The sequence below is a fragment of the Bubalus bubalis genome, chromosome 5 (genome assembly GCF_019923935.1).
Source record: "Bubalus bubalis isolate 160015118507 breed Murrah chromosome 5, NDDB_SH_1, whole genome shotgun sequence".
NCBI classification, from domain to species: domain Eukaryota; kingdom Metazoa; phylum Chordata; class Mammalia; order Artiodactyla; family Bovidae; genus Bubalus; species Bubalus bubalis.
In genome coordinates, this window is record NC_059161.1 from 26,123,571 (window position 1) to 26,135,874 (window position 12,304).

General features: G+C 39.4%; 1 protein-coding gene across 7 annotated transcripts in view; it reads left to right on the forward strand.

The window, feature by feature from the left end:
- The window catches only part of AADACL3 (arylacetamide deacetylase like 3), a 166,428-nt gene that overhangs the window by 15,106 nt on the left and 139,018 nt on the right, over positions 1-12,304 (forward strand). For 4 of the 7 annotated variants that reach the window (XM_025285632.3, XM_044942824.2, XM_044942825.2 and 1 more), the window contains exon 2: positions 11,001-11,124. The exons of the other annotated variants lie outside the window; for them this stretch is intronic. The gene's annotated coding sequence lies outside the window, so the exon portion shown is untranslated. The remainder of the gene's footprint in view (positions 1-11,000; positions 11,125-12,304) is intronic. 7 annotated transcript variants of the gene reach the window in all.

Genomic DNA, 12,304 nt, shown 5'->3' on the forward strand with positions numbered 1-12,304 from the left:
CTAATGGTTTTTATGTTGTAGTATTTAACAACAAAACAAAAACAAAATTACTGTTTTATCAGGTTTATGCAGTTTTCCTATGCTTTCTAGTTCATTAATTTCTACTTTTACTTAGTTCCCCCTATTCTCTGTTGGTTTATTTTGATGTTCTTTAATTGTTGTTCAGTCACTCAGTCATGTCTGACTCTTTGCGACCCCATGGACTGCAGCATGCCAGACTTCCCTGTCCTTTATCATTTCCTGGAGCTTGCTCAAACTTGTGTCATTGAATCAGTGATGCCATCCAACTGTCTCATCCTCTGTCATCCCCTTCTCCTCCTGCCTTCAATCTTTCCCAGCATCAGGGTCTTTTCTAATGGGCTGGCTCTTTGCATCAGTTGGCCAAAGTATTGAAGCTTCAACTTCAGCAAGAGTCCTTCCAATGAATATTAAGGATTGATTTCCTTTAGGATTGACTGGTTTGATCTCCTTGTTGTCTGAGGGACTCTCAAGAGTCATCTCCAATACCATAGTTCAAAAACATCAATTCTTCAGTGCTCAGCCTTTTTTATGGTCCAATTCTCACATCCATACATGTGTACAGGAAAAACCATAGCTTTGACTATATGACTATATTGACCTTTGTCAGCAAAGTAATGTCTCTGCTTTTTAGTATGCTGTCTAGGTTGGTCATAGCTTTTCTTACAAGGAACAAGTGTCTTAATTTCATAGCTGTAGTCACCATCGGCAGTGATTTTGGAGTCCAGGAAAATAAAATCTGTCACTGTTTCCATTGTTTCCCCATCTATTTGCCATGAAGTGATGGGATCAGATGCCATAATCTTTGTTTTTTGAATGTGAGTTTTAAGCCAGCTTTTTCACTCTCCTCTTTCACTTTCATCAAGAGGCTCTTTAGTTCCTCTTTGCTTTCTGCCATAAGGGTGGTGTCATCTGCATATCTGATGTTATTGATATTTCTCCCAGCAGTCTTGATTCCAGCTTGTGCTTCATCCAGCCTGGCATTTCTCATGATATACTCTTTGTGATCCCCTCGAGTATGCAGTCCATGGAATTCTCCAGACCAGAATACTGGAGTGGGTAGCCTTTCCCTTCTCCAGGGGATCTTCCCAACCCAGGAATCAAACCCAGGTCTCCCGTATTGCAGGCGGATTCTATACCAGCTGAGCCACAAGGGAAGCCCAAGAATAATGGAGTGGGTAGCCTATCTCTTCTCCGGTGGATCTTTCTGACTCAGGAATCGAACTAGGGTCTCCTGCATTGCAGGCATATTCTTTACCAACTGAGCTATCAGGGAAGCCCTGGTGTACTCTGCATATAAGTTAAATAAGCAGGGTGACAATATACAGCCTTGACATACTCCTTTCCCAATTTGGAACCAGTCCATTGTTCCATGTCCAGTTCTAACTGGTGCTTCTTGACCTGCATATAGGTTTTGCTGGAGGCAGGTAAGGTGGTCTGGCATTCCCATCTCTTTAAGAATTTTCCATAGTTTGTTGTGATCCACACAGTCAGAGGCTTTAGTGTAGTCAGTGAAGCAGAAGTAGATGTTTTCCTGAAATCCCTTGCCTTTTCTGTGATCCAGTGTATGTTGGCAAGTTGATCTCTGGTTCCTCTGCCTTTTTTAAATCCGGCTCGTACATCTAGAAGTTCTCAGTTCATGTACTGTTGAAGCCTAGTATGGAGAATTTTGAGCATTACTTTGTTAGTGTGTGAGATGAGTGCAGTTGTGCGGTAGTTTGAATATTCTTTGGCATCGTCTTTCTTTGAGATTGGAATGAAAACTGACCTTTTCCAGTCCTTTGGCCACTGCTGAGTTTTTCAAATTTGTTGGCATATTTAGTGCAGCACTTTAACAGCTTCATCTTTTAGGATTCGAAATTGCTCCACTGAAATTCCATCAGTTCCACTACCTTTGTTCATGGTGATGCTTCCTAAGGCGCATTTGACTTTGGGTGGCACTCCAGGATTTCTGGTTCTAGGTGAGTGGTCACACCATCGTGGTTATCTGGGTCATTAAGATCTTTTTGTTAGTTCTTCTTTGTATTTCTTCTGTGTATTCTTTTATTAGTTTCTTGATTTGAATGCTTAAGTCATTTAGTTTGTCTTCAGTATGTTAAGAAAATCACTAAAATTCTGAATGTTTCCTTCCGTTAAGGCTTTGGTGGGATCAGATGAATTTTGAAATGTAGTTGTTGTTTTTTTTTTAATTTCTAAACATTCTGTATTTTAGTTTTGACTTCCAGATAACCCAAGAGTTATCTAGAGAACTGTTTTATATGGTTCATGATGTTAGATTGAGTTTGCTGCCTTTTTCTTGTGAATTTCTTATTTTCTTGCAATATGAACTGAACCTTTGAAAGCATATTAAGATTTTATTTGCAGCCTTCAGTTCAGTTCAGTTTAGTCACTCAGTTGTGTCCAACTCTTTGCGACCCCATGAATTGCAGCACGCCAGGCCTCCCTGTCCATCACCAACTCCTGGAGTCCAGCCTAGACCTTGGTAAATGTTTATTAATGCTTCATGGCCATATATAAAGATTGGATAGCCTCTGTTTACTGGAGAAGGAAATAAATGGCAACCTGCTCCAGTATTCTTGCCTGGAGAATTCTATGGATGGAGGAGCCTGGTGGGCTACAGTCCATGGGGTCGCAAAGAGTTGGGTGTGACTGAGTGCACACCGTTTCTTTTTAAAGGATATGAGAAATATGTGCAGGTGTACATCTGTCTTTCTCTCTGTCCATCAATCTATGGTTGTTTCCCCACTTCTCCTTATCTCTTAAAGCTTATTTATGATTTCCCTCTTCTGCTTTCTCTTTCTACATTTATCAATCTCTGCTTCTCCCCTGCTCATTCTGTTAGCATGCAAACATGCTCTAATACAGTTCTCTCTAATAGGAAGATAAAGTGAGCCATGTATGTATTTAAAATTTTATGATAGCCACCTTAAAAAAGTGAAAAGATGGATATTCCTGGTGGTCCAGTGGATAAGAATCCGCCTGCCAATGCAGGGGACATGAGTTTGATCCCTCATCTTGGAAGATCCCACATGCCACAGGACAACTAAGCCCGTGCACCACAACTACTGAGCCCTCAGACCTAGGGCCAGTGCTCCACAACAGAAGAAGCGGCGACAGTGAGAAGCCTGAGCACCACAACTAGAAAGTAGCCCCTCCCCCTTCGCTTAACTAGAGAAAGCCCACACGGGGCAGTGAAGACTCAGCACAGCCAAAAACTAAAATACATAAATAAAATTCTACCAAGAAAAGTGAAAAGAAGAAAAACTAATTGTAATACACTTTATTTAACACATTATATACAAAATTTACCATTTTAACATGCAAGTAATATAAAAATTATTAACAAGATATTTTATACTTTTTTTGTACTAAGTTTTAAAAACTTGGTGCATTATTTATACCTGTAGCACATCTCATTTTGCACTAGTCATATTTCAGGTGCTCAGGAACTACCTGTGACTAGAGGCTCTCATATCAAACAGCTCAGTTTAAAAGTCCTACCTTGACCCACCGTTTCCTCTTGCTACAACTCACTTCTCTGCTCCTTTCTCTTTTCCTCTGTTCATTTAAACTCATCTTATTAAATCCAGTGGAATTGGTATTTGACAGAATTGACTACTTTGGGGGTAAACCCTTCTTACTCTGCCTCCATAACCCCAAATTCTCCTGATTTTTTCCCTCTTCTCTCACTGGCTAATTTGTCTCCTTTACTCGCGCCTCAATCCCTTCTCTGATTTCTATGTGTTCGAGCTTCTCAGAGCACACTGTTGCCCTTTTATCTAAGTACAGTTTCTCTGTAAGTGATGTCCTCTAGTCCTGTGACCTGAAATAGCATCTACCTGCTGATGATGCCCATTTTTATCTTCAGCCAGCCTCAAGTTTTGCATTGCTGTCTGCCATTTGACACCTTGACCTCTGTCATAGATATATGGAATATGCCCAAAATGTAATTCTTAATTCCCTACCTCCCCCACCAAACAAAACTCATTTGATACAAGACTGAACATCCCCAGTTTTCCCCCTTCTCTCAGGAGAACATCATCCTGAGCCCTCCTTTTACTCATTTCCAAAAGGACTCAAAATCAAGTACAAGTGCTTCTGCCTCTAAGTATATCTTGTAATTATTTACCTCTTTCCATCTTTCCTCCTAGTGTTTATGTTCAGGTATTCCAATTGCTCATTCATTTTCCTTTAGCTCCACATCTGCCTTTCATCATACTGCTATATGATCCTGGAACTGTACTCTTGCAAGCTACAGTTTTTTCTCTGCCAGATGTTGGGTTTGACCAACTGGGGGTGAAGGGTGTGCTGATGGGATTCTCCAAACTGGAGAATGAAGGACTCATCTTGATTGTTTTTCTCCACATGACAGTGAATGAATCAGGCCACAGCTGGCCTTGTCAGTATTCCTTGTGGTGGTGCTTTGCTCCCATGGCTCCAGCTAGTGAGTGTCCTCTAGAAGGTTTACTCTTCATCCAAGTGGTGAGTGACGTGTTTCTTTAATAGCTGAGCCATCTCCTTAGAGACCCAAATCTTAGCCTGGAGCAGCTTTTCTCTACATTTTGAAGTTTCCTCCTTATTTATCCTTCCCTCAGCTCTGAGAATAATAGCTGTATTCTGTGGTTGCCATTTCTATTCCCATAAAATTCTCTTACACTCTTGTAGTAGCTAACTACCTTTTCACCAAGTGAATAATTCATTATATTATGCTTTCCCTGGTTGAATTGCTGCAGTTTCTGCATCTTAACTGAACCCTGACTGAAATAGAAATTGGTATTAGGATTAGTCCAAGGAGAGAAACTCTTTTGAAGATTGTTTCTGTGGTTGGGTTGGTCTGAGCCCCTCGCCAAGGGGAAATGTGATGCTACTTTTACATGACACTCAGTGGCATCACAATCAAATAGCCACATGTGGTTGATGGTGATGAAACACATGTTCTTTGGGGGCCCAAGTGGCTGCCGCACCTGTTACAGAAGCAGCAATCACTGCAAGGACCTTGTTGCAGATTGGCTGTTACTGAGTACAGTGGAGTGCTTACAGAAAGAAAGTGAAAATCTCAGGATCTTAAACTCTTAAACAACTTAAACAACTTCATTTCTTGGCCTGAGAACCAGAGAGTTTCCACAGAAACCCTAAAAGGATCTTTTATTTCTTATAGTCATAGGCATGATATTATTGAAAATCAAATGCAAAATTTGATTGTGCAGATTGCAGAATTACATCAGTTTAGTTCACAGCCTTGCAAGGTGTTCCATGGGAAAGTAGGTCATTGATAAGGAAGGAATGAGGTCCCAAAACTTGAAATAAGGAGTTTTGGTTGAACTTGAAACTTGAGAATCTTGAGTCACTCTTAGTCTCTCTTGCCTGCACCTCTGTATCTGAGGAGTCTTTTTCTCCCTCAAAAACCCTACAGTTACCTCACCTGGAGCAGATAGCTTACAAAAGAGAAGATGCCCATCCTCCTTAAAACCTACCCAAGGGATTTCCGTGGTGGTACAGTGGTTGAGACTTCTTTCAATGCAGGAGGTACAGCTTTGATCCCTAGTTGGGACGATAAGATCCCACATGCCTCATGGCCAAAAAACTAAAACATAAGAAAAGAAGCAATAAATTCAATAAAGACGTTTTAAAAAGCTTTAAAAAACCTACCCCAAACACTCCTATTGTCATTAGACCCATAACTAGGGTTACATTTCAGCATGTTCTAGTGGCTTGGAAGTGGGCAGGTCTCTGCATATAACTGGTGCTGAATCCAGGTTCCCAGTTTTGCCCCTTCTTTCAGAAATCACTATTTGCTCTGTAGAGTGAATATGGATCAAATAACCTCAATAAATACTAGGTTCCAGATTCTCAGCCAGTGTGTTTTAAAACCATGATTTTGAAAACTAAATTTGAGAGGTACTTTTCAGGCTCTTGAGTAGAGGAATTCTCCTTAAATATATCTGTGGTAACTATCGTTCACTTCTGGACCTATCAGCATTGTCTCTTTGATGGCTTTCAGACTACATGGGTGATACTTAGGTGGCATGTAAATATTGGGTGGGAGAAGTGGGGCATTTCACAGAGGCAGTTTCTCTTTGAGATTTGTTCTCCTGAGCTTTCTGGGCACTGAGTCATCTTTAGCATATGGCTGGAATTTAGTTGTTGAAATAAAAGATCTCTGTGTTCCTAGGAGAAGGAATGTAGTCCTTAGATACTGAGCTCAAATGTCTCTGAACTAAATTCTTTCATTTTTCAGGAAGCCAGACAATTAAGATTATATATGCAAAGTATTTATATATATTATCCAGTCAGTGACACTGTTTCCCAAGGGTCTCCATGGGCAAATAGGCTTATTTTGCAATTAACAATAAGATCTTTTGTGAAATTTTTGTAGATTGGAAGCCCAGAATTTCATCTTATACCTTTGGTTTATTTTTTTTTGTATATGCACTAGGTATGTAGTCAGTTCTTATAAATAGGCATTCAGCCTTCATTTCCGTCTCATGTTAGTTGAGAGTATAGTTCCACTGGAAACCAAATTGTGGGTTCAGATCTAATAGGCATCTGTTGCTCTTTTCCATTCTGGGATCAACATCCTGGTGATAAAGGGAGATGGGTAGGATATATGGCTGATTCATATCCAATAGAGGATAAACAATAGGAAGTACATATTTCTGATTGGAGGAGCTTGGAAGGAGTATCATTAGTGTTATCTTTTTATATAAAGGCACATGTGCTTAGTATTTAGAGAGTTAAACCTATTTATAAGTTAACATATTCATGTATCTTGTTTCTCGCTCATTTTTCATGAATGTTCATTCATTCATTCATTGAATAAGCATTTCCCTCTCTAAGTGCAAGGTACTGTACAAGGTATTGGTATATGGCCTCAGTGAACTTATAGGGTAATGTTCTCCTTCCTTATTTCTTCTCTCTTTTTTTAATATAAATTTATTTATTTTAATTGGAGGTTAATTACTTTACAATATTGTATTGGTTTTGCCATACATCAACATGCATCCGCCACAGGTATACATGTGTTCCCCATCCAGAACCCCCCTCCCTCCTCCCTCCCCGTACCATCCCTCTGGGTGGTCTCAGTGCACCAGCCCCAAGCATCCAATATCATGCATCGAACCTGGACTGGTGATTTGTTTCATATATGATATTATACATGTTTCAATGCCATTCTCTCAAATCATCCCTCCCTCTCCCACAGAGTCCAAAAGACTGTTCTATACATCTGTGTCTCTTTTGCTGTCTCGCATACAAGGTTATCATTACCATCTTTCTAAATTCCATATATATGCATTAGTATACTGTATTTGTGTTTTTCTTTCTGGCTTAATTCACTCTGTATAATAGGCTCCAGTTTCATCTACCTCATTAGAACTGATTCAAATGTATTCTTTTTAATGGCTGCGTAATACTCCATTGTGTATATGTACCACAGCTCTCTTATCCATTCATCTGCTGATGGACATCTAGGTTGCTTCCATGTCCTGGTCTACTTTTTCATCCCTTTGTCATTCTCTTTCCCCTAAACATCTCTCCTTTCTCATCCCTTTTGCCCTTTACATTATTATTGAAGTATATGATTAAAAAAAAAAAATATATATATATATATATTTTTTGCTTAAAGAAACAACTCAAATCAGGAACATTTAAGTAGTTCTTATAGCAGTGATGGGCTTTACTCCTGGGGTTTACCTTGTCACCAACAATACCTGCTGGTGGGACAGTTGGGGACTTGGGGTAGCACAAGCAATGAGATCCTTACCTTACTGAGATCAGTTCCATGATGTTGGACACTAACCTCTAATCACCTGCTCTTTCAAAGTCTATCTTTATCCTCCTCCAGTGTAAGTACAACCCCTACTTCCCTTAGAAACAACGGGATTGAGTTTTAGGAGATTCTCTGCCTAGCTACCTTGCGCATATGAAGCCTAGAAACTTTAGTCACACAGAGGCATGCCACCCAATGAAAAGAGTTTGGAATTGCTCTGTAAACACAGTCTGTGAAAACATAAAGGTATATGCTTACTCTTCATCAAGAATGGACTGTGCACAAATCTGGCTTTGTGTCTTCTCGTGGTTGCATACTACATGATCAACTTTAATTGCACAATAAATCTCTTGTGATTACTTAATAGATATTTACTGATTGCAGTGAATAAAAACTGAGAATCTGAGCTGGTTATTTCAGTGGTCATGGGGACAGATTCTGTGAGAACAAACATTTCTACCTTCCCTTCCAAGCTGGAGTTTGCTTTTGTACTTCAGCTTTGGGTCCTTAGTTGGAGCCAGAAACTGTGGGTCAAAGGATTATATAACCACTGAAAATAAACAAGGCCAGAGATGGGAGCTACACATACTGCAGTCTTTTTTTTTGTTTTTTAATACTTATTTGTCTTTATTTGATGTAGTTGCAGCATGTGGGATCTAGTTACCTGACCAGGGATCAAACACAAGTCCCCTGCATTGGGAGCCTGGAGTCTTATCCCCTGGACCACCAGGAAAGTCCCACCTCAGACTGTTTTATAGCAGGTGTTTAGTGAAGGCATAATATATAGATTATTTTGGTCCATACTTATTCTGAAGAGGAGGTAGTGCTTCCTTGGAAGAAGGGGCAAATCTGAGAACCTGCACTCAGCACCAGTTGTACCCAGGGATGTGCTACCACTTCCAGGCCACCAGGACATTGCAGAAATGTAACCTTTGTTATGAGATGAATGAAAATAGGGATATTTGGGGTAGGTTTTAAGGAGGATGGTCATCCTCTCTTTTGTGAGGTTTCTGCTCCAGATGAGGTAATTGTAGGGTTTTTTATATTGGGGAAGGTTCCTTAAATACAGAAGAGCAAGCTAGCTACGTGTTTTTTTTTGTTTGTTTGTTTTTTATGCTGAGGTATAATTGACACATAACATTAAATCTAGTCACCACAAAAAATCTAGTTAACATTGTCACTGGACATAGAGAATTTTTTTGTTCTGATGAGACTGCAAGCTACTTTTTCTCCCTAGAATTTTATTAGTTTTAGATTTTTCATTTAGGTCTGTCAGTTGATTTTGTATAAGATAGAGGGTATTTGTCAAGGTCTATCTTTCTTACATAATATGTATATACACGTATATATATACATATATGTATAATACATATATTATTAGCTTCTAAATGTCCAAATGTTCCAGCACCATTTGTCAAAAATAGCATAATTTCTCTGTTGAACTGTTTTGTAACTTTGTTAAAAACCCACTGACCATAAATATAAGGGTTTATTTCCAGACTCTCAATTCTGTTTCATTTATCTATATTCCTATCTTTTAATTTCATGGCTACATTCACGGTCTGCAGTGATCTTGGAGCTCAAGAAAATAAAATTTGTTACTGTTTTCACTTTTTTCCCCTCTATTTGCCATGAAGTGATGGGACCTGATGTCATGATCTTAGTCTTTTGAATGTTGAGTTTTAAGCCAGCTTTTTCACTGTCCTTTTTCACCCTCATCAAAGGGCTTTTAAGATCCTCTTCACTCTCTGCCATTAAAGTGATATCATCTGCATATCTGAGGTTATTGATATTTCTCCTGGAAATGTTGATTTCAGCTTTGGTTCATCCTGGCATTTTACATGATGTACTCATACAAGCATGGTGACAATATACAGCCTTGACATACTCCTTTCCAAATTTTGAACCAGTCCATTGTTCCATATCTCGTTCTTACTGTTGCTTCTTGACCTGCATAGTAGTTTCTCAGGAGACAGGTAATGTGGTCAGGTATTCCCTTCTCTTTAAGAATTTTCCAGTTTGTTGTGATCTACAGTTAAAGGCTTTAGTGTAGTCAATGAAGTAGAAATAGATGTTTTTCTGGAATTCCTTTGCTCTTCTTCTATGATCCAACAGATGTTGGCAATTTGATCTCTGGTTCCTCTGCCTTTTCTAAATCCAGTTTGTACATCTGGAATTTCTTGGTTCATGTACTGTTGAAGCCTTGCTTGAAGGACTTTGAGAGTTGCCTTGCTAGCATGTGAAATGAGCACAATTATACAGTAGTTTGAAAATTCTTTGGTTTTGCCTTTCTTTGAGACTGAAATGAAAACTGACCTTTTCCAGTCCTGTGGCCACTGCTGACTTTTCTAAATTTGTTGTGAGTACATACAGGCAGCGTGCAGATTAAGGTACATGCAGTTAACCAGAGCTATGGGAGCCCCCTGATCCTGAGGTTGAAAAGTTGGAGGTGGCATCCAAGCTAGTTCCTGAAATGTGAAGTCAAAGGGCTTCTCAGCAGGGAAGTACAGTCGGACAGACCAAGTGGAGCTAAGGAGACATGTGCTTGGAGAAAAATGCTTAAGTCGGTCTGGGCAAAGGAGAAGTTATTGGAGACGAGGTGGAAAGGCACAGTGTGACAGACCTTGATGAAAGTGATGATTGGGGGAGGCTGAGCTGGTGGCAAATGGCTGTGTTTGGTGCATCACAGGCACCAAGAAGATTTTTTTCTGTTGACGAAGTGCGGTCTTTCTACACCAATGCCAACATATAACTGGATAAGAGGAGGTGACTTTCCTCAAGGAGGTGTGTGGGAGCTGGCTTGTACCAGTTTATGAGAACAAAATGTTACATTTTCAGAAATTTTGCAAGCTAGTTGTCCAGTATAGCCATTATTAAAAAATAAATTATGTATTCTTAAACTTAAATAAGTTAAACTGTGAACAAAGGTAAAAATACTAAAACCCCATTACTTTCTAATTATTTTAGCAAAATTTAGTATTATCTATCCTTGAGGTTATTTACATCTAGTGTATCTGCATGGTAGAAATACTATTTAACAGTGGGCTTACTGTGCATTGACTCTCAACTCCGTGTTCAGTGATGCCATGGTAGTAGCTTGAAATTGGTCATGATGGGAGCATTTACGCCATAGTAACCAGCAAGTGCTACAACTCAGATTTTACCCTTGACCAAGTTAAATATTACTGGCATGACATGACTTCTCATTCCTCAGTTTGCCAGAGCAATTGGAAACTCCAGCCATCTTTTGGGGGATGCTTCGTGTGAACCTGGTAAGAACGCGTCAGCCCCCTCCTCAGGACTTTATCTTCAGGTGTCTGTGCATCCAGAAGAGATAAGTGAGTTCAAGCAGATTTGAAAGGGCTTGTCCCAATGTATTATAACTCTAGAGCATATATCCTTTTTCTCTTTCAAGGTCCACTGATCCTCATGGGGAACACTGTGAACACCTGTAGGCACAAACACACATCCGTGGGAAAAGTAAATGTTTATTTTAGAGTTAAAAATGGAAAATATTCAAAGCACCCACTTTAAAAATGAAAACAAACAGTTCTCAAAACAAACAATAACAATTTGTGTTTGGACTTCATTTTATAGCCTTTGAATGGCAAGGAATGAGAGGTGCAAGGGAGGGCAGGGAAAGACTGAGTTAGAGAATGGGGGAAAGAGGAGGGGGGAAATGGAGGAAAAAGAGGGAAAAGATAAGAAAAAAATGTGCAGAGAGGAAAATATGTAAAGGGCAGGTAGGAGAAAAGGTAGATGGTGAGATAAAGGATGAGGATGCTGCTGGTGGTGTTAGAGTTAATTCTGTTCTGGTTTCATTTAAATAAAAAGATAGGAGATGTGTTACCCTACTCTGAGCAGCACTCCAGGGGTGAGCAACAATAGAAGTAGCTTTAGTGTATTTGTTTCTTTTTTTCAAATTGAAGTATAGTTGATTTACAATATTGTATTAGTTACAGGTGTACAACATTAGTTTCAGTATTACGTGGGAGCCTGCTGGGCTGCCGTCTATGGGGTCGCACAGAGTCGGACATGACTGAAGCGACTTAGCAGCAGCAGCAGCAGTCCATTTAAACTTACTATAAAATATTGGTTATATTCCCTGTCCTGTACCATTATACCTTATTTATTTTATACATAGTACTTTGTACCTCTTAATCCTCTACCCTTATCTTGCCTCTCCCTTCTTCCCTCTCCCCACTGATAACCAATATTTTGTTCTCTATGTCTGTGAATCTGTTTCTGTTTTCTTATATTCATGCAATTTATTTTACGTTTTAGATTCCACATGTAAGTTTTATCATATGATATTTGTCTTTCTGTTTGACTTACTTCTTAAAGCATAAGGCCCTCTGAGTTTCATCCATGTTGTTGCAAATGGCAAAATTTCATTCTTTTTTTTTATGGTGAAGGAAAATGCAGCATTTATTGTTGTTTTGTTGTTTAGTCATCAAGTCTTGTCCAACTCTTGTGACCCCATGGACTGTAGCCTACCAGACTCATCTGTCCATGGGA